The following is a 27,162-nucleotide window of genomic DNA, read 5'->3' as shown; positions in this document are numbered from 1 at the left end:
TGGCCATGCACATGACCGCAGTCTTCAGGCAGAGAGACATACACCACTCTGTCTCTGCCCATCCACTGACCTACTTTGCTCACTGACATGCTCCAGATCTCCAGGTGCTTGTCAAAGCAGAATTATGCAAGATTATGTCTGAATTAAATGTTGCACACTCGGCCCTTAGCAAGTGATCATTTGAAAGAGGTCCACTCTATCTAGAGATAGTGGACACACCTCAATTAGGCCTTTTTAAATGGAACCAAGTTTGCTTTGACATGAAGCATCCCAGAGTCGCTGGGAGAATTACAGCGGGGTCAGACGCGAACAGTTCCAAGAGACAAAATTCTCACATGAGAACAGAGGATATACAACTTCCTGACAGCTTTAGTGGGAGTGGGAAGACACGGTATAATGGAATCTAAATAACACTTGTGCAGGGCTCATTAAAGTTGCCCTGTGTGCCTGGTCATTTACTCTCCTCTTGTGTCACCTTCATTGCTCAAGGTGGGGTGGAAGGGGTTTGCAGCCGTCTTGTTTCCAACATGCTTAAGAACATGCCGCGAAGACAGACTGGTCTGATTTATGTCCTTTGAGAGTGTTGCTGTTTTTTATAGGCTATAAAAATTACCATTACACTGACTGCCCTCTAAACAATTTAATCCCACAACCACCTAAAAAAAGCTAAAGCTGCCACTGAAGGAGGAAGAAAAAATAGAAACACTCATTCATTTTCCCTCCTTGGAGTGGATTTCACACCCGAGCTGCAGTCATTGGCCATCACTTCCACTGGCTACCAGCCATTAAGTCAACATTGAACCTGATAGTAGCATCCCATTCCAGTCCAAGTCCAAAATTAGCTCAGATTAAATTATTGATGCTGGATAGTCATGCTTTCTCTCTCTGCTTTGGTTGCACACCAGGTCTACAGCCTGTGTTACACCTCTGCACTTACAGCACTATGAAATACAATAAACGCTGATTTCAATACATTGAGGTTCTTAAAATGTCAATGGTTAATGAAAATGACTAAACTCACAAAAATGCAGGAACATAAATATCTTTACTATTATCCAAATGTTTTTGAGATATTTCAATCAGAACCAAAGAATTTATCCTTGCCACCAACATGGCTAAGACCAAACAAACCCAACCAAACTACTTTAGTCTATGCTGACGCTCCAGTTGCTAGAAAAAGGCTGAGCGAGCATTTCAGTGTGCATCAAAATACGTAGCAAAAAATATGTCAACACCGCAGCAAGGTTTTAAACTCCCATAACCTGCTCATAGTGTGACATAACACCTAACGTATTTCAATCATATTCTATGTGTAACAATGTGGCCACACAACTACTGACTGTTTTGAGAGAGTGACTTGAGCTGAAGTACTAAAAACCTTGAGTTCAGAACAGTCCGATATCTGAGCTATTTTCACACAGTGATTCATTGTAGGTGCTTTATAACTACATTATAACAATATGTGTGAAAGAATTTTTTTAAAAGCATTATAGGTTCTATTTCAAGGACAGTGGAACTCATTTTCATTCATTAAAAGGAAGCATTTTCTACTCTATAGCCTTTCAGCCTTTCGTAATTGATAGCATAATTATGCCCCAACAGTATTTATAGCTCGAGAAACTTTATTGATCAATCAACAGAGAGAAAAAAACTATTTGGTTTTAGAAAAAGCACTGAACACGAGGTCCATATTTATTTCCTTGGCTTTCAACTGCAAGACTGTTTTATAACATTCCGTAACCATTTGGATAATACTTTATTATTTATTAAACACAATTGTAAAACATTTAAAGTTACAACCTCTCATTTGCTGTTTTTATGTTTTACATGATTATACATTGTAAAATTTCCACTGTTTTGGGTACATTTTATAAATAAAACAAACCACTTGAGTGAAGGGAAATGTTTACACATTTATTCATTATGAAATAAATAATTAGTTGCAGTCCCAGTAGTGTCTAATTATTCAGGTAAGACATTGAAACTTTTCATTCTCTAAACCAGAAACAAATCCATTCGGGCATGAAGCTGCAGCAGATGCCTACCTTGAGGCAACAACTCATACTCTATCAGTGCAATGCTAAATACCAGAATGACATGCCAAATTCAGACCTCCCGGTAGTGGGATGAGCTCAAAACCTGCATGTGTAAGAGGAGCTTGTCCAGACACATGTAGACAGCATGAGGAAAATGAGTGCAAACAGCCTTGAGGGAATGGAAATGAAATCCAATTTAACCATGCAGATTAACAGGTCAGGCTCGGCCTCAAACTTGCCTCTTTTCACAGTTTATTTACCCGTCTGTAGCAGGTTTGTCCAAATAGTCCTGGCTCGTCTGAAGTGTGACAGTGCTGCTGGGACGAGCTGACCGGCTCGACATCCCACCCCTCAATGGCAACACCAACAGTACATTAAAAAAACTCACGTGTACACAACCCACCCCAACATGCCCGCTAGACATTACCTTATACAAGACCAGCACGTTCTGCTGTCTGCTGGCCTGTGAGCAAATTTGAGCTCCCCAACTGCCCCTGGCCTTAACCCCACCTTCCTCTTTCACCCTGCAGCCCCCTCCACCTTCAACCCCCACCTCTACTGAGTTTCTGTGGACATGATCTCACATGACTCAACAAAACCCTGGGCCTGGAGCAGCGCTGTCTAAAGCTTTTTCCCAAATGGGGAGGAGAAGGTAGACTCTGTGGACCTGGAGTGCCGCCCTCTGCTTGGCTCAAATTGGCCTGCCTTTCAAGCCTGATGAATTCTGGCTGAAAATAAAAGCAAAAAGTGGCCCTTGACAGGCGGATGAATGAACTCAGCGGCTTTCATCCCACCACATTGTGCAGCCTCTCCAGGTCCCAGGAGTTTGAAGAACAAGGACGGTGTGCGCGGCGCTGGGAGTGCAGCTTTTCCACAAACAAAACATCCCCTTTTCCGTGTGTGACGGGAATGACTCGGCGGAGCAGTGGAGCAAAATGCAAGATGAGCCAAGTGAGCGGGAATTCCTGCACTCCACCCCTGTCTGTGACCCCACCCCACACACATTCCCCTGTCGTATTCGTAGAAAACAACTCTGAGCAAAACAGAGCAGCAGCAGCAGACTAGATTGAGGATCATAACCAACCCAAACAAATAGAGCAGCAGACGGGCCTCTGAGCTTTACACTAGAGGAGCTTAAGCCTTGGCCAGACGTTCACTGTTGTCCTGATCGCCCTGTTCACTCACTAGACCTCTGAACCCATCAACTGGAACCTTCCAGATCACTGTCTGAATCCGTTTTACTCTGCAACATTTGTATTTGGCCTTTCAGCCCTCTAGGTTGTGTGTGGAATCTCCAGCCCCTGACAATTCATAAATAGCAACTCAGAAATATATACAAAAAAAAACTCATAACAACCATTGTTTTTTTTTCATGATCAAATATAAATGAAAAGAAAATAGCAGACCAATATGTCTTACAGGTTGGTACCTTCCACGTGTCAGGTCACCGTCAGAGTGGGTTACCACACATGTACTCTACACACACTGTGGGGGGTTTCTACATTCATTTAATGGTACTTATTTAGCTAATGTTTTTTTCTTATTTGTATAGAGACAAATCCCAAAATTAACTCAAGGAAAACAGTGAAGTCGAGATCTTACTAAATAATAGAATTACCCAATAGAAAAACGGGGAGAGTCTAAATTAAAGGAAGCAAGGAGCATACATTTATATCCAAATTAGAAATGTCTAAGGTAGGGGTCAGCAGGGGTTCTGTTTTTAATGGAAAGAGCATTACACTGATTTCCCAATATATGTGTTGGCTATGAACAGAAAAAAGTTGAAAACTATGAGGATTTCTGTGATTTTGAATGCAAGTTATGTTTATCAGGCTCAAACGAGGCTCGTTGGGTCCTCACATAGCGTCAACAACCCAATCCTGATACATCTGAATCTGTACTGCCTCTAACAGATTCTCTCTCTGAGAACCAAGGATCCAGCAGTCCTTCCTGCTTCATACATTGTGCATGGATCTGAAGTTCTCGCTCAGGCTCCCTTTACTTTCTTTGTTCACTCAATTATTTCCATCAGCTTCATGAGTCAAAACCTAAGTACAACCTCATGAATATCATCCAGGAGAGACTAATATTCCTGCTTTTAAATCTTATTGAGACACTATAGATTTTTTATAAACTGCTCAAACTAGAAATGCAAGAATCATCATTTGCTTGAATGATGGTGCAAGACTCCTTTGTGGTTTTCCATATGTGCAAGGTCTGCACATTTCTCAAGACTGCCAATTATCAGAGACCACATTACAAATGACGTTAAAGCTCCTGGCGGCCGTGTGGGCCAACCAAGAACAGCACATTCTCAATCCTTACAACCAGTCAGTGGCAGATTGATTGGCAAGACGTGATAGGTGATACAGCAGAGTTAAAAATAGACTCACCGCTGGTGGACAGGGCAGTGTTTCATGACCTCTGCATGGCGCTCTCGGTTTAGAGTGTCTGTGGCAAAGAGTCATACGACTCAGCTCAGGATTGAAAAACAGAAAAGAACAGGCACTTTTTTGAAACAGTTATAGATCCTGAAAAAGGATCAGGAAGCCTTAAATCTCCTGGAACTTGAGAACAGAGACAATCTGACGTTCTCACGCATGTCAAAAGCAAAGAGCGTCCAGCTTTGGGGATTCAAAGGGTTTTGTGGTATGTGAAGCATAAATGATCTGCCCGCCAAGACGGAGGAGTCCAACTTTTCAGGGGGAGGATATTTATTTTGTTTTGATGTCACTGCACACAGCACACTACATTGAGAATCATCAAAACATTAGATCATGCCGGGTAAATCCACGAGAGAAGCTGCAAGGTTTTCCACCTATGGTTTGCTGCACATCGATCAAAGCTCAGCAGGAAAAGAAAGGAATTAGTGGAGAGAAGCTCTGAACGCCATTTGTTAACAAACAGATTGAGACGATCAGACTTCTGAATCAGACCCTGGAGGTGGTCTTTTCAAAAAAACGAGAAACGCTTCAATGAAGGAGGATATTAGCATAAAGCAAGGTGTTGATTTTTGATTAAAAAACGTATCTCAGCTCCTTTGAATTTGTTTTTAAACAATACTATCATTTATTTCTCTTCATTTCAAATATGTAAACATGCACATTCGTAACTGAAAGATTTTGTCGGCCAAAGAGCTGCGCATATTCACACAGAATTGATTGATTCAAAGACATTCCAGGGATATAATGGGAATAATTTCTCCCACTCGGTGTCATAAGTGCATGCAACATGCCTCGCAGTGACAGGAACAATGGCTTCCTTCACTGCCTTTCCCCAGGCTGGGGCTGGGGAGGTGCATGATGGGAAGCAGACAGGCAGACAGAGTCGTTCAGTTGAGCTGGGATACTTCAGAGGGGCCACGGACGAACCCAGGCAACAAGCAATAGCACTTAAACTTCCAGACATGCACCATGTGTGAATTATGTGCTTGGATTACTCTTGCTTTGTAAAACACACACTCAGTCGGTATTAGAGGGCAAGCAGTTCACAAACCTCCTACAAGTCAGAACTACAAGCACTTCTTTTAAGGATAGGCTGCTGTCTGCACTCCATATTTCTACATTTTATGCATTGATCAGAGATGCATAACTTCTTCCAGTGGAGATAACACAATTGCAATTTTCATGTATTTCCAAATGTTTGTTTGCTTAGAGCTTTTTAAAAGTTTTTTAAAAGTAAGAAAAAAAAGTAGCAAGGATTGAATTGGAGGCCTTCGGAAATATTAATAAATAAGGATATATGCTTGATTTCGATTCTCTTAAAGCCTTGTGTATTTTTGACTAAAAATGCATAGACGAAATTAAAAATGTTTTTTGAATGCTCTTTTAAGACAAAGAAAGCCCTTTGGATACTAACAGCAATACACATAGTGTTGGAATAATTGTTTTAACCACACAGGATTATATTTAGTTGAGCAGGAAGCAGGAAGTCATTTTGGATTTCTCACCCCAAGAGGTAGAATAGCAAAAAAACTACTTAGACTGATGTTTATGGAATATGTAAGTATCACAGAACTTTGAATTCTATTTGTTCTTTGTGTAAGGAAATTTTAGGTTCACTGATACTAAAACTATTTTGCATGTTGTCCCATTCCTCATTATTGGACATAGTCGAGAAAACAGTTTCAGTCAAGTTCCAGCAAAATGGAGAAAGTTATAGTTGGGCTGTGTGAATGATTGTGTTTAGTTTGGTGAAGATCCAATGTGTTTTTTCTAAATCATCCAGGTAGGGGGCGCTAGCAAGAGTAGCATACTAACATTAGCACTGATTCTGGGTCACTATCAGCTCCTGGGGTAAGTTTTGCATTTGTTCAGTAGCATAATTATAGAGAAAAAGACAGCTAGCTAGCATTCCAAAAAAAATCGTGTTTCCGCGCTTGTTCGAGGTGGAAAAATTGGTGTATCGATGACATGACCTAAATGCCACTCAAGCTACCGCTACAGGAGAGAGGAAGATGGCCGCAGGTGAAAACATCAGGCATATGTGCACCAATGAGGAGAGGACAATAATTCCTCAATTAATACAAAAAACAAGCAAAGTATGCTCTCCATCAATAAGGTTTGAACTGGTTAGTAAATCCATTCTTTTTTTAAGAATTGAAAAATAAGTGGAGAAAAAGCTATTCTAAATAATTCTGATCTACATATATTTAGTGGGGGGAGGGAGCAGCCGTGTTACTACACTAGCACAGCGTGCCACAACCATGGCCCCGTCAAAAGTAAAAGTCACCACGCTGAGCGTGACACTCAGATGCCGGCACTCCACGTGGTCTGAGCTAAGTACTCTGACAATCTAACTCCACTACTTACACTAAGCCAAAAACTCTGGCTATGAATCTAACAGTTCAGGGAATAAAGAACGCCTTTGTGTTTGCTTGAAGACTTTTTAGGAAAAGCTGGGCTAGGAGAGCTCCCATTTAATACATACCCAATGCATGTGAGAGCTGCCATTAAGACATTTGTGAGCGACACGTCACTTGAGATGTGGTCACCCATTTAACAGGCATAATTTCTTGAAATAGTTTTCCTGGATCCATTATAGGAAGGAAGGGCTTTAAAATGTAGGTTTCCCTTGTTTATTTTGTCAGTAAATCACTGGAGTAATTCACAGCATGGTGCTTGTTAGAGACATAAGAGAGAGAGTTGGATTAATGAACATCGAATATTAAAGCCCACAACAGTTGTTATTCTTGCACCTGCAAAGGAAGTCAGAGAAGGAAGCTGTATTTCCTTTTGACAGTTTGTTATAAATTAAAAAGTTAAAAATGCACTTTGTCAAGAGTTAATTAGTTTCAAAGAATGCAGTTTTCTCCTGTTGTTTGACAAAATACAAGTGATATAATCAGTCTTCAAGAGCCTTAAATCATCTGCTGAAATCAGGTATTGTAACTTTTAAAACCCACTTTTAAACTTTTTTGGTTTGGAGCAGAAATGTATCTATGAATTATCTTAATGCAAAAATAAACAAGTTTTGTTAAATCTAGGTTAATATAAATATAAAGAATCAGAGAGCAGCTCAGTCTGTTTTTTTTGTGTTTGTGTGCATCACTGTGTAAAATGTTGCCTCGGCTTCGCACAAACTAACCACAACAGGAAAAAATAAAAAACTGCCTTCCTGTCAACAGTAAAAATAATGTGTTGAAATGTCGAAACCAAACTTAGATTACTGTATCAGCGCTACTCACAGACTTGCCCTTCATCATCCGATAGTGATTAGTGATCATTTATCCACGAGCGGCGTTCAGTCACACTGACACATCTGTGTCACTGTCAGCCAGACAGATGTGAGAGCAGATACATGATTGGCAGGTCGTTGGTGCATGGGGAGGACGTCCCTGCAGCGTGAGGACAGATTGTCCTGTCATGCACTCTCACAGGACAGCTGCAGAGACATGCACAACAGTCGAGGTGGACAACATTTTAACATGAAGAATAGAACCAGAGAGTTTTATTGGAGATCATCTGTTATAAAACCGCTTATTTGTCAGGTTTCTTATAGAAGCAATGGCTGAAAAGTAGGAACTTTTCAATACTATCAAGGCACTAAATGAGATTCACATTCTTATTTTGGCCTTTAAATAATATCCTTCTTAATCATTTTTATGAATATATTTTATTATCTATTGCATTTTTAATATATAATTACAATATATTTCAATTCATCCTTTTTTTATTGTACAATTTCCTTTTTGGTTTTACTGCACTTTGAGATACATTTCTGGTATTAAAAGTCAACTATAAAGAAATGTACTATTAATATTATTAAATGTAACACATTTGAGCACAAACTCAAATAGTTATTCAGTCCCTTTGAATAAAAACCTTTAAAATACTGTGGGAATACACTGATTCCTCTGTTTCCAGTGACTTCGGTGGTTTTCTCATAAACAAAGATTTACTTTCATTAAATTTGACTTCAGGTATGTTGTGCTCCTGACAAAATAAATTAATTTGTTAAATATAGGAATGTGTAGCTTTAATTAGACTTGTTGACTGAAATGCTAAGCGAGAAAGTTCATGGAGGAAGAGGAAACCATGAAAAGAGTTAAATGACAATTTTTTTGATTCATTCAAATGTGTCTTAAGACCACTGCATGTTTTGTATCGTTGGCTGGAGAAAACAGAGGTTAAGATTCTAAGAAATTACAAGATTATTATTATATTTCTAGAAGAAAAATGTTTAATTTTCAGTCTTAATCAATGGAGAGGGTTTCCCTTGTTGTGATGATAATTCCATCCAGGGATGTCCTTGAAAGCACTGCTGCACCATTGTTTTTCAAACTACCAACATCAAGGTCAAGAATGAACAATTATGAAAAAAATGATGAATTGACAGGGATTACTCCAACAATCTTTTTTTAATAACAATTATAGATTATATTATTTAACAATATATATTACAATTTAATAGTAACTATAAATCAGCTTATTTATTTCCTGTATTTATCTAGCCTTATTTCAACAGAGAAACCACATAAGCAAGTAGAAGTAAAGACTGAAATTCTCCTCCTATAAAACACAATTCCCATAGGTCGTCAGTGCAAGCACCTTATTCTGACCCATTGTTACGTTTATTCTCTGGCGACCTATAGTGGAGTTAACATGGCGGCTGTGAGGTGCAAGTAGGCTGGAATCTATGTTGTTTCTTTTATCCCCAGCCAAAACCACTTTTATTGTAACCATGACAACAAAGGTTCTCTAACCTCAACAAGAACTTACTTTAGCACAAACTAAATATGTTTTCCCAAAGCTAATCAAGTTTTCTTTTGTGCCCAAACTTAACTTAACCATGACCGTTTCCCGACCTTTAGTGCATGTTCATTATTGTTCCCATGACAACAAAAGTCTGGTACTTCTGCCATCGGAACACTCTTGCAGGTCGTACCATTGTTACCATGACAACAAATATCCTTGCTTTATATAGGCTGCGTTAACTACAGTATATGGTGAGTTGGGCGAGAGGACGTGTTGATCACAGAGCACTTTACAGTAAATCTCATCCTGACTGTAACTCAGTGAGAGATGACAGCCGTGTGTGTCTGTCTGTGCTGGTGGTTGAACAAGTCTTTCACTTTCAGATTCAAATCAGCAGTGAAATCTGTTATAACTCTGCGACTTGTGTCGACTGATCCAACAGCTCGACCTGAGCGGGTGCTTAAAGCTGCACATTTGTGTCAGACACGATGATGGTTACAGCGGCGCCCTGAAGAATCACATTTTCCGAAAAGCTGCAGAGCGCAGAGTGATAGATTAGACCGCTTCTGGTCTGTCACTGGGCGCATGGAGGGGAAGATGACTGCGATAGTTGGCTTAGGGCGCAGCATAAATGTTCCTCATGTATATAACGCTGTAGGAATATACATCACGGTGTTCAAACAGACTCAGCTATCAGACTGAGCAGTTGCTAAGCATGATGAGAACCAATTTGCTTCCTTCCCTCAAGACACAATCCCTGAGTGAGATGAAAGGGGAGCAGTGCTACTGTAATCCATCTAAATGGCTGCCTCCTACAGCCTTTCATGCAGCCAGGACTATTGATCTCTGCTCGCGCTAACTCTCTCTGCTCTGTCTGCCTTTGTTTCCTGATCTTTCTTCTCCGTCTTTGATATGAAAGCCGCAGCTACTGGACGTTCATCAAGAATTGTACGGGTCAGAGAGCTACAGCAAAAATACCAAGCATCAAAATCAGGCAGGCGCTGAAGGCTCACGTCTTTTCAGAAACGTCTTATTGATTTTAACCAGATTCAACGCTTTAAAAAAAACATTTTAGACTTGTATTTTGTCATCACCCATCGATGACTGCTTGTGATTAGAAAATATTTAACATTTCCTTATTTAATGACACAAAAATAAGATGTTAACAAAATCAAAACCCTTGGAAATTGTAGTTTGACCAAATAATTTTAATTTAAAGTCCACTTACAATGTCAGAGATGGAAATGTGGTAAAACAGAAGTTATTTAGTTCTCAAACTTTTGTTTATTTTTGTTACTATTTATTCAGTACAATGTCAGAAGATTATAAATAAAAAATTACCTACACTATTATACAAATTATTATCAGTCATGTTGACTGTTCTCTCCCTTAATCATATACATTTAGAGATTCACCTGCAGCTACATTTCTACTACATTAATACTTTAGGATAAATTAATAAATTATCAGTATCATAAAGCCAAAAAGATGTTAGGTGAGTTTGCTTTCTGATTGGTGTTATTATCCTATCTTCATTTCCTCCCCAAGGGGGGGAATGTTTTTGTTTTTGTTTGTTAGCTGGATTAGGCAAAAACTACATGACCGACTTCCTTGAAGGTTTGTGGAAGGTTCGGGGAATGACCTAAGGAGGAACCTGTTAAATTCTGGACCAGGGGGCGAACCCAGGACTTTTTATTTTCTCTTTATTTGACATTGTGAGATGGGGCGTTTATCAACATTCTGATTGATTTCTCAGATAGTAAATCATTTATCTTGATGAAAAAAACAACTTGTTTAGGGGACTGATATTTACGAGTGTGTGTTGTGTAGATCCAAATAGAAATCTGATATATTGAATTTAAGTGTGGTTCCATTTTCTGCAAACATCCTATGCAAAACAAACAGTATATTTAATACATTATTGAAGATGATGCATTTACACAGAGAAGTGAGGATGTATTCTTTGCTGTGATGCAGGGGTGTGAAAGCTGTTTTTAACACTGCCGGTCTGGGTTGATACCCTGTCTTCTTTGATTGGTGGAAAACACCACTGAACAGAATCTGTGGTTTTGCAGAGTTATTCAATATTAATATGCGTTTCTTGCAATTAATTTAAATGTGTATAAACCAATACATAGTCTACAGTTTTACCTATTGACTCAAAGTGCAGTTAAATAGAAGTGTTATTTTAAGATAATTCTTCCTTTTCCTTCGTCTGTAGAATTTATTTGACTGCTCCTGCTCCATGTTATAGCCAATGGTTATGGCACAGTGGGCCACTCGAGAGCACAGACAGGATCTGCACCTATGGCTGCCTGCTGTGAAATGGCGAGAAGCCACCAACTGCAAATCCTGCTGATCTGGTTGTAAGCTTTCTGGTTTACAGTGCGGCACAAGGGCTCTGTGCAGGAAATGGGCACATTACTGCATGTCCACGCCCGCCCACCTCCCCTCGCACCACTACCCCAAACCCCCTCCCAACCACCTGTGCTGTGGTCTCATGCGAGCCCCCCAACCGCCCGCCCACCCTCCAACCCTCACCAGCTCGCGACACAAACTCCTTTACAGCTGCACTTCTTCACCAAACCACACGACCCAACACACTCTGTTATTTTACACTCCGCTGCTTCGATGTCAGCGAAGATATGAAATGGTTTGCTGCAAACTGCCTCACAGTTTATGCAGGGTCAGCGCGCCCACATTAGGAAACTAATAGTTATATCTTCATATTTAACTCAAGTGGTGTCTCACCACACTGTTTTTTTTAAAAGATACGTGGTTTGTAGATAATCTTCTTCATACGCACATTTGGAAGTATACACTGGAATGATTTTCTACAGAGGTTGTTTGCCCGTTGGTTATTTGTACTGTTTCAGGGAAAACTGTTGTTGCTGCTGTTGAGTTTCTTTTAAAGTCATTTTCAATGTCTTTGCAGAAAAAAAAGAAAAAAAATGTTATTGTAAAAAATATTTTAAATAAAATATTGAAATGATGTAGTTGCTACATTGCAAAACAGAACTTCATTTCCCAAGCTTTCACATTAATGGTGTATCCCTCTGATCCCAAAACACTGGCTGGCTGGTTCGAAGGGCACATCCAGGATCTTTAACAACATAAACTATCTCCAGGTTTTTATTTTCAAAAAGCTCCTGTCAGGAAAAGCTAATTCTGAGCTTAAAATTGTGATATTTCTTCAAAATCCATTTCTTTCACGTCCTATTTAAAAAATATTTACCCAAAATAAACCATTTGCGCACAAACAAGATTATTTAATATTCTGCTCCTCAGCACAAGATTACACATACACGGCATGAAGAGTTAAGCTTTTTCTTCATGATATTTTATCCATTATAACCGTGTTATAGTGCACAGAATATGTTTTACACTTCTCTTTTCATCCAATCATGATTGTGCTGTTTCCACAGACTAATAGCGCTTTGTGTTGCAAAGGAAAATGAGCTCATTGTGAGTTAAAAACATAAAATGCCCATAAACTGCTTGGGGTTCAGAGGGATATCATTTCTTCAGCTACACTGTCCAATTATGGTAACAATGACAAACTACAGTTAGGTAACGTCTCGGGGTGATAGGTTCAATATCCAAACAACAGCCTCTACACCTCTGCACTTAATCTGCATGAGACAACATGAGCTCCTCAGACTGAAATGTGTCAAAGCCTTTAATCTGGAGGTCTTAATTAAAAGCTATTAAGATGATTAAAACTGTGATTTGATCTGGGAAGTGTCAACCACTCTTCACTGTTATCTCTATATGTTTTGTTGTGCTTGGAATGAACTGTCCCTTTACAGAGTTATGCCCCACAGCTGAGTTCATGCTCTCATAGGATTGTTGAAGTTAAAGCTGAGCTGTAATGATATACAGTGCATGAACGTGGAGTATTTCTCTGCCTTCTTTAAAGTGTGCGCTCACGAAACAAACAAGAGATCAAACTTGGGCGTGTGTACTTAATGATCAGAGGTTGTTGTTGCCTGACACTTTGTTTACCCCAGCCTCAGAGCAGCACGCTTATTACTTTCTATTTATACCGTATTCATCTTTCGCAGATGTCGGAGGTTCACAATGGCAGTGTTTTGTTTTTGCAAGGTGTCTCCTAATGTGCAAAGCAGTACAAATAAATCCATCTGGAGAGGAATTCTGACGTCTGCCAGAGCCGGTGTCGCGTTCGTTCTGGCTAACGTCCTGCCAGGGGTCATTCCAGTTCCCTCCCTCACTCCCCCTCCTTCGCTAAAACAATGATCTCATTCCCCGTACCAGCAATCCGCTGATTGTCTGAAATACCTTCCACTATGCTTGACTGAGCGCCACTTCTTTTTCCCATCGACCCAAAGGACAGAGAGAGAGAGAGAGAGAGAGAGAGAGAGAGAGAGAGAGAGAGAGAGAGGTGGGGCGGGGGGGGGGGGGACACACATAATGACCTTGGCAGGAAACATCAACCCCTCTAGCGAGATGGGAACTAGCTTCATTTGGCCCCTTACAGCTAACGGTTTGAATAACAGCCAGTGACTACAAAGCCACTGTAACTCAGCGAGACACAGGGAATGATCACTGGCAGTGAAGTTGAGTAGAGATGAGATTGATGCTGAAGGAAAGATGAGTCAAAAATATGAGCCTGAGCAATAGAGTGGTTTTCAGGCCAATAATAAAACCTGAGAAAAATCCCCAAAATCCATAGCTAGGAAGTCTGATGGCAAAATAGGTGCAGACCCCAAAACTGCAATATTCACAGTGGCCTGGGGATCAAATGTCATATTCCTTCTTTCTATATTGTTATATATTAAAGACTAAATGGCCCCAAAACATCTTTTAAAGCAACAATTTATTTGTGTTCTCATATGTGACATTGTTGAAAAAGGATTATATAGTAAACCACAGTCAGACTTTTAGTAAGGAATGGTTTTAGAATATGACAGTTATTAGAGCTTTCTAAACTTGAATAAATTCTTCCAATAAAACATCTTTGGTATATTTAGTCATTTAAAATGTTCTGTTTGCCAACATACACACCATCACCAATACATCGGGTATTGTATATCGGAAGAAAACATTGGTGAACAGATGCTTGTGATATCAGTGTATCACTGCAGCATGTAATCAGATGATAAACTTCCGGCTCAGCTCACAAATGTCCTTAAATGTTCTTTGATATCATATTCATCACCTGGGGACACCCAATCCTCTCTGCTGTGTCTGTCTGGGTTATGAGTATAAACACAATGTAGATAGCAACGTGTGCAAAAGGTTAGTATCATATTTTTTATATGCATTTCAGTGTGATGAGTTTAACTCTACCAACTCAGTACGAGGGAAAAAACAGTGACAACTGGTAACCTTCCACTGTTTCTGTGGGTACTGCGATGTCAGTGAACAGAACAAAAGGGTGTCACATATGAGGATATGACCTCAGATTTCAGACGAAGGCGCACAGAACAGCATTCTTCTGCCTGTGCAGGGCGGGGGGTGGTTCAAAATGAACACTGTTTATTCTTTCATCATTTACAAAGATGTCTGATTTGTGCTACTTCAAAAAGTATTGGGTAAATAGATACAATCCTTCTAGACTGTTTAATTTGACTTAGGCTACTTCCCTCTTTCTGCAGATTTCAAGTCATTTCAAAAGCATTGCTTTTAAAGTGAATGTGTACTTTGATTTTTACTTCAGTTTGGTCCACGTTCCATGCTGCTAACATGAAGGAGGCAGGGTTTATGACAGCTAGCCACCAGGGGGCGATAAATGTGATTTTAGCTTCAATTTTGGGAGCTGACATGTCGTCCATCTCTATATAGAGTCTATGATCAGACTTTTAAAATAGATGTGTGGCTTCTCATCTGTTGGTTTGTACTCCTGTTGGTGTCTGAGCATGTATTTAAAACTTAACTTGAAGCTGTGCTTAGCATAGCTAACATTATTAGCATAGCCATAAAATGATGTGTGTAGCCGATAGTCAGTATAAATAAAAGAATGAGATAAGGTGTAGAAATTGGTATCTGTTATAAGAGCGCTGAGGTTGGCAGGTTAAGAGTGTGGTTGCACCTTTCCCGTGCTCTGAAAGACGTTACACTGTGCACATGCACATGCACCCCAACCACTTCCCAAGACAAAAGTACACAGAAACTCGGATCAAAGAGTACACAGGGAGTGGGCCTTCATTCTCTGCTCAGGACATCATAACTTCACTATACATTTACAAGCTACACACAAAGGCAGAAGTAGGGCTGCAAAATTTTCTGTTAACCCTTATTTTTAACTTTAAGTTTGAATATGAATAAAAGGCACAAAACACATTGACAAAAGTTGCTACCAGGACTTTTAATCCACAAAGACTTACATGTTGAGCTTTAATGCTCAATCTTGACCTTGGAAACTATCAGCTGTAAACAACTAAACATAAATTATTTTGTAGAAATGCAATTGATTGATTGGTAGCTACTTTTCTTAGTTAATCACCAAAACCATAGAAATTAATAAAGGACTGACAGTAAAGACAGAGACTGTGTGAGGTCGCAGTGCAGGAGTGGCTCTTTATCTTTTCGGCATGAGCATCAACATTATGTAACTCAGCAGCTGCCGAGACAAGTGCGGGACTTTAAATTTTAACTGCCACTACAACCGTGCTTCAGTGTTCCCTGAGAGGACATAGAGTTGCGAACACCAAAGGAGGCCTAAACCAAGAGACACACTATTTACTCTGGCTTTCTGCTATAATTTGATATGTTTTGCATATTGTTTCTACAGTGGCAGCAGGGGGTGGGCTCTGGGGAGTACACAGACAACAGTGTTTACTATGAATAAGCGCTGCAACCCTAAGAAAATGCAATTGAACACATGGAGGAGGCCATTTTTATGTGCTGTAATAATGGTGCCATTACAGTTACCAAGGTGAATATCTAACACAGTAAAGGCACTTCATGTGGCTCTATGGCCACTCTTGTTCCCATTGGAAACTGTGGCTCACATATCACTTGCGCCAAAGTCAGTGGAACTTCGAAGAAACAACATTCAAAAGCCACAACAAAGGAATTCGAAAAAAGTATAGAGGAATGCTTCTCAGAAACAAGTTTAACACATGCAAAAGTCTCTTAGCTTTTTTTATGATCAGTGTCAGGCTCAGAGGCAATTATCTATCTGTACTGTCCAACTGACAACAGACAAACTGACGCGTACCGAAGAATTTGATTCCTGAAGGGAGAACTGAAATTAAAAGCAAACCATTTATCAGGAAGCAATGTCAAAAGCAGAAATGTGAGGAAGTCCTTTTTCAGATTCCTAAGAATGAGCCTTTATATTTTAAGTCAGACAATGACACACAGATTGTTTCTGAGAATTGCGAAAGTCAAAATTCTGCCAAATTTTGGCTAATAAGGTCAAAATTAAAGCAGATATGAAAAACCTTACAATTTTGACATTTTTCTTTTTGTCAGATTTTCAAATTAGATTTCAAATATATGGAAGAAGTTTAGAAATATTTTAATAAAACCAAGTTCCAAATATTACTACAAATACTTTTCAACTTAAGGATTTATTGTAAGACTTTTCATAATTCTGATTTATTAAAGAATCCACATAATTATGTTAGAGGGATACATTTATGTAAATTCTAAATTAAATTAGGCAAAGACGATTCACAAGTCTGATCATTTTGACACTGACACTTTTTTCTAATGCTAAATTTACAATCTGATTTCAGTGGAGGATGAAGACCCCAAACAGACCATTGAAATAATTTCTAAAAAAACATTCCTAATCAATGTGGCTCACAAGGATCAACATTTGGTTTCTGTGAAATACATGTGTGTGAAAATGTCAGTGAAGCGAAGGCTTAACTGGATATTTTGTAAGAATTGTCAGAATTCCTAGAACTGTGAACAGAAATCTGAAGGAATCCAAGCTGAAATCAAACAATGGGTTTAAACAACCCTACAAAGTCGAAATAATGAAAAATGTATCACTCGATCACCTACTCCGTCAAGTTAAAGTTGTAATATTAAACTCATTACTAAATTTCGTCCCAAATGGCAGAACTTTTACACTTTATTATGAATAAATTGCTGAGTGTCTTAAAAGCTCTAGCTGGAGACGAGTTTGTTCTGAGTGAGGAGCTGAGGTCTAAGTCCAACCAGCAGTGGTGCCAGGCTCAGCAGCAGTACAACCTCCTGCTCACTATAAGGAGACCAAAGGAAGCAGCAGCACCTCTGCACTGAACCCACCCCAGTTCAGAGCGTGCACATTCAAACAGACCTCGGCAGTAGGTTTCTTCTCTTTCCACTCGTTGTAGTAGTGGTAGTAATCAGCACAAACAGGACATTGTGCTTTGCTAAATGTTTTCTCTTTGTTCACCAAGTGCCACTTCACAAACACCTCATTCTCAGAGAGAGAGAGAGAGAAACACTCTCACTTTGGAACTGCAGACTGACGGGAGCTGCGTGGCTCTGGCAGGATAATACAATCTGATTTCACATGGCGAGCAAAAAAAAACACCAGTGCACATCACTGCCGTGAACGACAGCAGAGGAAGAATGAACGGCCATGACATGATGGAGGAGGAGGGAGGTGAGGTGGAGGGGTGGGAACAATAGCCCTTGGTGTAAAGTGCAGGATCTTAGATTTCTCCCAGCAGTGCTGCTCCATGTACGCCTCACCCTGGAAGCAGCCCAGTCAAACATGCCTTTGTGCTGACGTGGGAGAGCTACGGGAACATGTTTTTTTTTTCTTTTTTCCAAGCCAAGGCACCGACTTGAGATGTGGAGCGGAGCTTGTGTGGGGGTAGGGGGTGGGGGGGGGGGGGGGGTTACTCAAATATCATCAGTGATGCAAACAATCCTTTAATGATGCAGGGGGGGGGGGGGAGTAGCTATGAGAGAAATGTGGATGTACAGTTTTTTGTTAATTTCAGTAAGGGGGATCAGCTTTTTTATTTACTGTGCGTCATGAAAATAAAATATGATGCAGTTAGGCGACTGCTGGGATTGTTTTCAGGGGGAATCCATCTCGGATCGCAGCAGGAGATCACTTTATCATGTCCCAGACTTCGACTGCAAATTCATAGATCCTCGACCCAAAAGTGCTTTGTTACTTTTGGACACTCTTCTGTCATCAGCATTTCAATACGCTTGACAGGAACTGCAGTGCTATAAAATATGATTACTATGAGCTCTGTGGCGATGGAGGACCTGAACCCTACAGGTCCGATTGGAAATAACATGAGGGTTCCTGTTGCTGGGTGAGATTTCAGCGGGCTCTTCCTCAGCTCATATTGATGCATTTTCAGTTGTGGTGCCACAGAATAGAGGAAGAATAAAGAATTTCGATAATTATAACAGTTTCTAGGTCCTTTAAACAAAGTTTATTTTTCCTTATTTAGGGAGGTTAACACCGCAATATGGGTGTAGCGCACATTTTGGACAATAAGGTCACAAGCCATGGGTGGGTTTTTTCTCTGGCAATGTGGGGATTTCCTCAGATTGGGGGGGAGTTAACTGTACAATTAGTAATCTACAATGAAAGTGGGTGGGGGTCATTCCAGACCTCAGTCTGTGTTACTCATCATGTGACTTTTAAGCTGCAGCTTTTATAATAATGCACGGGGCAGAAGATGAGAGAGGCAATTCAGAACTATGTGATGCAATAACTGGGCAATCCTTGTTTACTGGCATCCGGCGGAGTCGTACTGTGATATTGTTGCCCAAATTAAATATGTTTTGAAAATTAAGACAGATTGTTGCAGGTTTGGATTAATGTAATCTTTATACATTTTTTATTTAAAACAGTTCTCTGCACCAAACATTTATTATTATCATGTCAGAATCTGAATCGGGTTTTTATCACCAGGTAGGTTTTCCCATCCAAGGACTTGGCTGTGGTGGGTTATAAAAGAGAAATATATGTACAATATAACATTAGATATGTGCAATGTGTCTTTTTGTGTACAAATGCCATAATTATCTATTATATCTATCATTATTATAATATTGATTTCATAACCATCCAGCTCTTGAGTAGCAATTTTCTATCTATCTGGTCTTACATCATTGTTATCACCTCAATGAGCAAAAAGCAAATAATCACTTTTTGAACCAGTAAAGACGGGACTGGTGCCTCTGGATCCATTCATAATTAGACATCAAGCTCTGTGAGTCATGTCATTGATTTCCTGTACGGGGACACGAACGTGTAAAATATGATGCAGATAAACAAATGTGACTGATAACACAGACAATGGCAACGTGTCAACAGCAGGAGAAGCTGGCTGGCAGACTGGATGAAGTGGCATTTAAGCCTGACTGAGTCACCCTCTGACCCCCCCCCCCCCCCCCCCCCCCCGCCCCCAACCAGCACACACAAACACCCACGATCACGCGCACACATGCATCCCAACAATTTAAGCGGAGGATTGCCAATGAAAAAATAATAAGGGCATGGGGGGGGGGGGGGGGGGGGGAGATACTGTACAGAACAAAAGGCGCCGTGCACGACACTGCGCATGAGTGCTGCAGCCGCACACGTGTTGCGAAAGCGGAGCGACGTCACTGTGCGTTTTTAATATCATCAGCTCCTCCGGTGACAACGGAGCGGGGGGGTTTACTACTTACTACTGTGCACTGTGCGTGTCTGTGACTCGCGCACGCACCGCAGCTCATACCGCACCGATCCCGCTGTCCCCGCTGCTGCTGCGTGACTCCCCCACTCATCCCCAATGTCATCACTCTGTGCGGGAACGAAGGCAGCGGCGGTGATGATGACAGGGATGCCTGAGGATGGGGGGGGGGGGGCGTCGCGACCCCCCTCCCTCCACCGGTGGCATCATCGCGTTGCATCAGCACTAACAAAGAGGCTGCGATGCCCGTGCACGCCACACCGCTCCCTCCAAATCTGCTGTATCACCGCATTAATGACAGCATCGCTCCAGTCCCCCCGGTGACTTCGGCCACTCAGGGAATCGAACAACAGAAAATCCCCAAACTGTACAAACACATTTATCCTGCAGTGTGATACTGAGAGTAAACACCAATGCAGCCTGTGTGTGACACATGCACGCGTGCTATTCATGTTCCAGCGTCAGCAAAGCAAACGTGGAAGCCAATTTAAAAACTATAAGCCAATTAAAAAATGTAGACTACACTATTGCTCTCTAAGGTTGTAGCAAGTTGCGTACCATCATGTGCTATTCATTTGGTCTCTTAAAAGAATTTTTAACAAGAAAAAATAAATGTGTAAAAATGTGATTCCCAACTAATGTGATTTAAATGTATACAAATATATAACATAAACCCTTATGTACGAATTGCATCAAATAGTACAACACTGACTCCTACACAATAAGAGTGACTGGGACTGACTAAGCCACGAATGCAGCATCAATTCTCATGACAAAGCAGGACCGCGCGTAAAGGCGCAGCGCCTTATTCCGTCCCCATTGTGAGTGAACCACAGAGCCACCAATGTGTGTGGGTGTTTAATCAATCTACTTTCGTTTCCGAAGGTAGTCGAACTTGCTTCTGGTCGGTTTATTTAAACATAAGGGCTTAAGACTAAAGACGGGTTGTTAAACGGCACCGTGGGGAGATGAGAGGATTCCATTGGCTGTCGTGGCAAATAAGGCTCGTCCTTACACAGCAAATATTTTGATTGTGTTTTTTCTCAAGGTATATTAATGAGGGGGTGTAACGACAAATGCAAAGAGTGAAAGGCAATACAGATGCAGCGTGAAATAATAACAACATGCTCCTTTTTGAACGTGGGGAATGAGGTGACTCAGGGAGATGTTTAATGACGCTCCGAGTGACAGCTCCTGTGTTTTGTTGTCGTATTTGTGTTCTGGAGTGTTTTCCCTGACAGCGGCAGCGTGTCCCACTCTCCGCTGGGACCAGCAACGCCTCGACTTTGCACAAACAGAGACAAACAGAGAAAAACAGGGAGCGCAAACGGCACGTTGACTCAAAGCACAACAGGATGTGGTGCAGAGTTGTGTTTCACTCCTGAACCCGCGTTCACACCCCGGTGCATTACACCCCATTCAGTACCCACACCGCCGCCGCTGCTTCCAGCTGCCGTGCACGCGGGGCTTCTCCTCCTGTCCTCTCTTATCCATCACCTTCTTTCTTTTACTACAAGTGACTCCCGTGCCCGTGTTTGACAGCGGGCTGTCTCCCGGCTGCAGCGCCGCTTCCACACCAACTTTCAACTCGCTTCGCGGGCGCAAATCAACAAGAGGCACAGATTTGAAGGATTCGCAGAAATACGGCGACGCAGACACGGGTCGGCGCGAGAGAGGGGGACGTAAAGAAACGTGCACGGCGGCTCACCTTTGACTTTCTCTTCCGCTCGTATTCCAGCCCCTGTCGTCCGTTTCCCACGTTAAGTTCTTTCACATGATGGCTCTCTTTGTCGTTTCATCGGAGCTGCGCTGAGACCACTTCTTCTTCTTCTTCTCTTTCTTCTTCTTCTCTTTCTTCTTCTCCTTCTTCGCCACGCTTCGTTGCGCCTCGGCTCTTTACTCACTTCACAACAAAACACGAGCGTCTCTCCGGTCTGTTGTGTTACGTGTGTGCGTGCGCGCGTGTCTGCGAGTCAGTGTGTGTGTGCGCGTGCTAGTGCAGCGCTCAGTCTCCGCAGTTTGTTCCTCTGGACTGGAGCCTCCTCCCCCTCCACAACCACCCCCCCTCCTCCTCCTCGCCGCCGCTACATTGTTGACATTCGGCCGCTGACGTCACTCCCATCCCTTCATTCACAACATCGTTGGCGCGCGCGTACGCCCTCGATTGTGCGCAGCGCAGCTTGGTGAATCGCACTAGTGGGCCGCTCGGCTGAAACCCCGCCCCTCTCGCGCCTGCTCTTTTCGGCCCCCACATAATCATGATGGAGCAACATGACGCGAGGTTTTTTCACTAAGTGCAGGGGAGAGCCCGGTTTATTCTGCTCTTTGTCTCTGACTCTGAGTCACACTATATTTGAAACTCAGGTAAGGCTGTGTGTTGTACTCACTTTCTCTAAGTCAAACCACATCTAGGGCAAGACACGTTTACTAATTTAAAAGTCTTTTGTAACACGTTAGTATACTACTAACGAGTTAATCTAAATCTGAAATTCTAATTTAAGATAATATGTATTAAGTCAAACCACATTTGAAACTCTAATATAAAACACACTTTATTTTATTCATTTAAAACTCTATATAAGACATGTTGTTTTACTAATATGTATTGAGTCAAATTACATTCAAAACTCCAATGCATATAACTTAGGTTCCTTTATTCCAAACGTGGCCAAAGGTAGACACTTTATTTTACTAATTTAAAATGCCATAATAAGGCAGTCAAACTACATTTCCACACAAAAACAGGACAGGCTACATGTTTGAAGTATGTTGAAACTGTTTAGAAAAAAGCTGACTCTGAAAGTGAGTTCATCTCCCAAAAAACTGAAAGGCTTTAAACATCTTGAATTCAATTTGGAAGTAGTGTTTTTTTCAATCAAATATTCTAAAGAAAATTGTAACCTTTATGAATAAAAGTTTACTGATGTTTGAGACGTTTGTGTGTTCAAACATTGACTTTGAAGAGCATTTCATAAGGGCCTGTTGTTCATGGCAGACGTTTTGATGTGTCACAGGAAAGCAGGTGTAAACAGTCAAACAGCCGCAGCTGAGTTCCATCCAGCTGCTTCAGGTTCAAGGTCCTGGTCTAGTTGTTGATGTTGACTCACTGTCACACTGTGACGTCGCCCTGGGACTGGAACTGAACACAGCCCTCAAGGCACTTACACCTGTGCTGTTACTATTATACGGACAAAATTGTTTTTACTATGGTGTTACATAAATTAAGTTATCATCATTATTATTATGGAAATATTTAGCAATTATCTTTACTATTACTTAGAGTTCAATATAATTGTGTATATCTATTGTATCCTCAGTAACTTATTGTCTCTCTCATGTAGCAGTTCTAATGACACCACTTTGGTAATTTGTAACACATTATTTTTGATTTGCTCATCCACTTTTCGGGCGAGGGGGGCGCAGTTCATTCAACATACATTTGCGTCTCTTTTCCATTTTCACAGGGTTACACAATATCACATTGATAAGTGGTCAAGTTTATTTATGAAGCACATATAAACCACCTGAGTTGAAATAATGTACTAGATAAACATGAGAAGCCCAATAATTCAATAAATAAATCAGAAATAAACTTGGAAAAGTCTAAAAAGTGGATAAAAACTACCATAAAAACCAGCGCAAACATGTGTAGCCTTTAATATGTCTCCAGAGGGGGAAGTCATTGTAAATGCTGAAGTGCTTTGGGACGGCAAACACTTGATCGCTTTTATCCTTCAGCCTGGACCAAGGGCCAGCCGGGAGCCGTGTAGGTGGGAGGATATGAGAGTGGAGAGAGGGCAGAGAAGCTCAGAGATATAATGGGACAGGCCATTCAATGCTGAAAAGAACCTGATACCTGTTATTCTTGAACAGGAGTCAATGCAGGGATGCAAGTACAGGCGAGGTGGTGTCGCTCTTGTACCAGTCGGCCCAAATAGAGAACACTACAATGATCGGAGGTATCAGTGTGATTCAGCTCTGCTCTTATTATTTAAGATTCAATTCTGTTGATATACTTCCTTTATTTCTACTCTGTTTCCTTGATCAGAGCTGATGAAGATCTCTGTGAAATCAATATGATGATTAATAGACTGCATCTATAATTGCAGTGTGAGAATCTGACTTTCACCCACAGGTTAAACATACATGGTCAACAACTGTCTTTGATCACATCTTATAAATAAGTATGTTTTGGATCATTATAACAACTGAAAACTGATCATTATAGCAACACAAACAAATTAAATTGTAATTCTTAAACCACAAGTGTATGAGGCAGCAACATGAGTGTTGACCTAAAATGTAAAGTGCCTTGAGATAATGTATATTAGGATTTGGTGTTATACAAATAAAATTGAATTCACAAAATAAAATAAAAATTGTGGTCATTTATACTGCAAAAAAATCTTAAATGTCAGCACCCTAACCAACTAGAATCTGAAAAAACATAAATCCCTGATGCAAGGATAATTGACTTTTAGGGGGATTCCAGGAATAAAACACAATGAGACTCCACCCTCTATAGTCAATATTACAAAAAATATCAAGTGATGCAAATTCAACATGCAACTTAAATATAATTTGTTTTTCGTGAATGCCTAAGTAAAATGAAACTGGCAATTATGAACTGATGCAGGTCGGTACATGCCTGAATATTGAGATTTCTCCCTTAGCCCTCTAGCATCTAATGTTCACTCTGATATAAGAGTGTTTATTTTGACAGTGTTCTTACATTTGTCTTTCTCCGTTGTTAGGTATAGCTTCTTTCAGTTGAGACTTAGAGCTAAGGTAAATGCCTATTTCCCACCTAAAGATCTAGCGAGGTGATCCATGCCTTCATAGCTTCTCAACTTGATTACAGTAATTAATTGTATGTGGGCTTAGACCAGTCAACCATTCAGCGCCTGCTCGCCTCCTGACAGGAAAGCAAAAGAGGGACCATGTTACACCTGTGTTATGCTCCCTTCACTGGCTTCCTTTTCGTCGTAGATATATTTAAAAATTTTGGGTTAACTTTAAAATTTCTTAATGAGCCAACCGACTTTGCAGTAGCCGTCGCAAACTTGTGGAACAGATTTATTCCTTCATATTAGATCTGCACCTTCTCTCATACGCTTCCCTCTGATCAGATTTTATTCTATTTTATTAGTACTATATATTACATATTGGTGTTTTCTTGTCCCTTTAACTTTGTAAAGCACTTTGATCAACCGATTTGTTTTAAATGTGATATATATATATCTCCTTGAACCGTCACCTTATCGTGGTGGACAGGTTTGCGTGTCCCTGTGAACCTGAGGGCTGTGTTGTCTGGAGCCTTGTGCTCCTGGTAGGGTCTCTCATGGCAGAGTGGTCTCAGGTGAGGGGCCAGACTAAGAAGGGTTCAAAAACCCTCAATGAATATCGATACAAGAGGAGATGGGACCCAGCCCGGAGGAAGCCCGGGGCCCCCGTCTGGAGCTAGGCCCAGACGGAGGGCTCGATGGCGAGCGTCTGGTGGCCGGGTTTGCCACGGAGCCCGGTCGGGCATAGCCCGAACAAACTACGTGGCACCCCCCCCTCTCTACATCTCATGGGCCCACCACCTGTGGGAAGACCCGTTGGGGTCGGGTGCGCAGCCACATGGGTGGCAGCGAAGGTCAGGGGTCTCGACGGACCAGACCCGGGCGGCAGAAGCTGGCTCTGGGGACGTGGAACGTCACCTCGCGGTGGGGAAAGGAACCGGAGCTTGTGAGGGAGGTGGAGCGCTATCAGTTAGATCTGGTGGGGCTTACCTCCACGCACAGTCTCAGCTCTGGTACCGTACTCCTGGATAAGGGTTGGACTTTATTCTTCTCCGGAGTTGCCAAGGGCGTGAGGCGCCGGGCGGGTGTGGGGATACTCATAAATCCCCGGCTGAGCGCCACGGTGTTGGAGTTTACCCCGGTAGACGAGAGGGTCGCCTCCCTGCGCCTAAGGGTTGTAGGGGGGAAAACTCTGACTGTTGTTTGTGCGTATGCACCAAACAGCAGTTCAGAGTACTCGGCCTTCTTGGAGACCCTGAATGGAGTCCTGTATGGGACTACAGTAGGGGACTCCGTACTTCTGCTGGGTGACTTCAACGCCCACGTGGGCAACGATGGAGACACCTGGAGAGGCGTGGTGGGGAGGAACGGCCTCCCTGATCTGAACCCGAGCGGTCGTTTGTTATTGGACTTCTGTGCTAGCCATGGATTATCCATAACAAACACCATGTTCGAACATAAGGGTGCTCATAAGTGTACCTGGTACCAGAGTACCCTAGGCCGAAGATCAATTATCGATTTTGTGATCGTGTCATCTGATCTGAGGCCGCATGTTTTGGACACTCGGGTAAAGAGAGGGGCGGAACTGTCAACCGACCACCATCTGGTTGTGAGTTGGATCAGGGAGTGGGGGAAATTTCCGGATAGACCTGGTAAGCCCAAACGAGTAGTGCGGGTGAACTGGGAACGCCTGGAGGAGGCCCCCGTCCTAGGTATCTTCAACTCACACCTCCGGCGGAGTTTTTCTGGCATTCCTGTGGAGGTTGGGGGCATTGAGCCGGAGTGGGCGGTGTTCAAAGCCTCCATTGCTGAAGCTGCGGCGGCTAGCTGTGGCATCAGGGTCTTAGGCTCCTCAAGGGGCGGTAACCCTCGGACACCGTGGTGGACACCGGTGGTCAGGGAAGCCGTCCGATTGAAGAAGGAGGCCTTCCGGGATATGATATCCTGGAGGACTCCTGACTCGGTTGCAGGGTACCGACAGGCCCGAAGGGCTGCAGCTGCTGCCGTGTCGGAGGCTAAGCAGCGGGTGTGGGAGAAGTTCGGAGAGGCCATGGAGAAGGACTTTCGGTCGGCACGTGTTTCTGGAAGACTATCCGGCACCTCAGGAGGGGGAAACGGGGAACCATCCAAGCTGTGTACAGTAAGGATGGGACTCTGTTGACCTCAACTGAGGAGGTTGTCGGACATTGGAAGGAACACTTTGAGGAACTCCTGAATCCGAATAACACGCCCTCTATGTTGGAGGCAGAGCTCGAGGTTGATGGTGTTTCATCGTCAATTTCCCTGGTGGAGGTCACTGAGGTGGTCAAACATCTCCGCAGTGGCAAGGCCCCAGGGATTGATGAGATCCGGCCAGAAATGCTAAAGGCTCTGGGTGTTGAGGGGGCTGTCATGGTTGACACGCCTATTCAACATCGCATGGGAGTCGGGTACAGTGCCAAAGGAGTGGCAAACCGGGGTGGTGGTTCCCCTGTTCAAAAAGGGGGACCAGAGAGTGTGTGCCAATTACCGGGGCATCACACTTCTCAGCCTC

At 42.0% G+C, this 27,162-nt stretch overlaps 1 protein-coding gene across 1 annotated transcript in view; it reads right to left on the bottom strand.

Annotated features, from left to right (window-relative positions):
- The window catches only part of bach2b (BTB and CNC homology 1, basic leucine zipper transcription factor 2b), a 90,028-nt gene extending 68,140 nt beyond the window's left edge, over nt 1-21,888 (bottom strand). Inside the window, exon 1 of the mRNA XM_062411151.1 lies at nt 21,554-21,888. The gene's annotated coding sequence lies outside the window, so the exon portion shown is untranslated. The remainder of the gene's footprint in view (nt 1-21,553) is intronic.
- Between the last annotated feature and the right edge of the window lie 5,274 nt (nt 21,889-27,162).

The sequence above is a fragment of the Platichthys flesus genome, chromosome 18 (assembly GCF_949316205.1).
Source record: "Platichthys flesus chromosome 18, fPlaFle2.1, whole genome shotgun sequence".
NCBI lineage: Eukaryota > Metazoa > Chordata > Actinopteri > Pleuronectiformes > Pleuronectidae > Platichthys > Platichthys flesus.
This window is presented reverse-complemented; position numbering and strand designations above follow the sequence as displayed.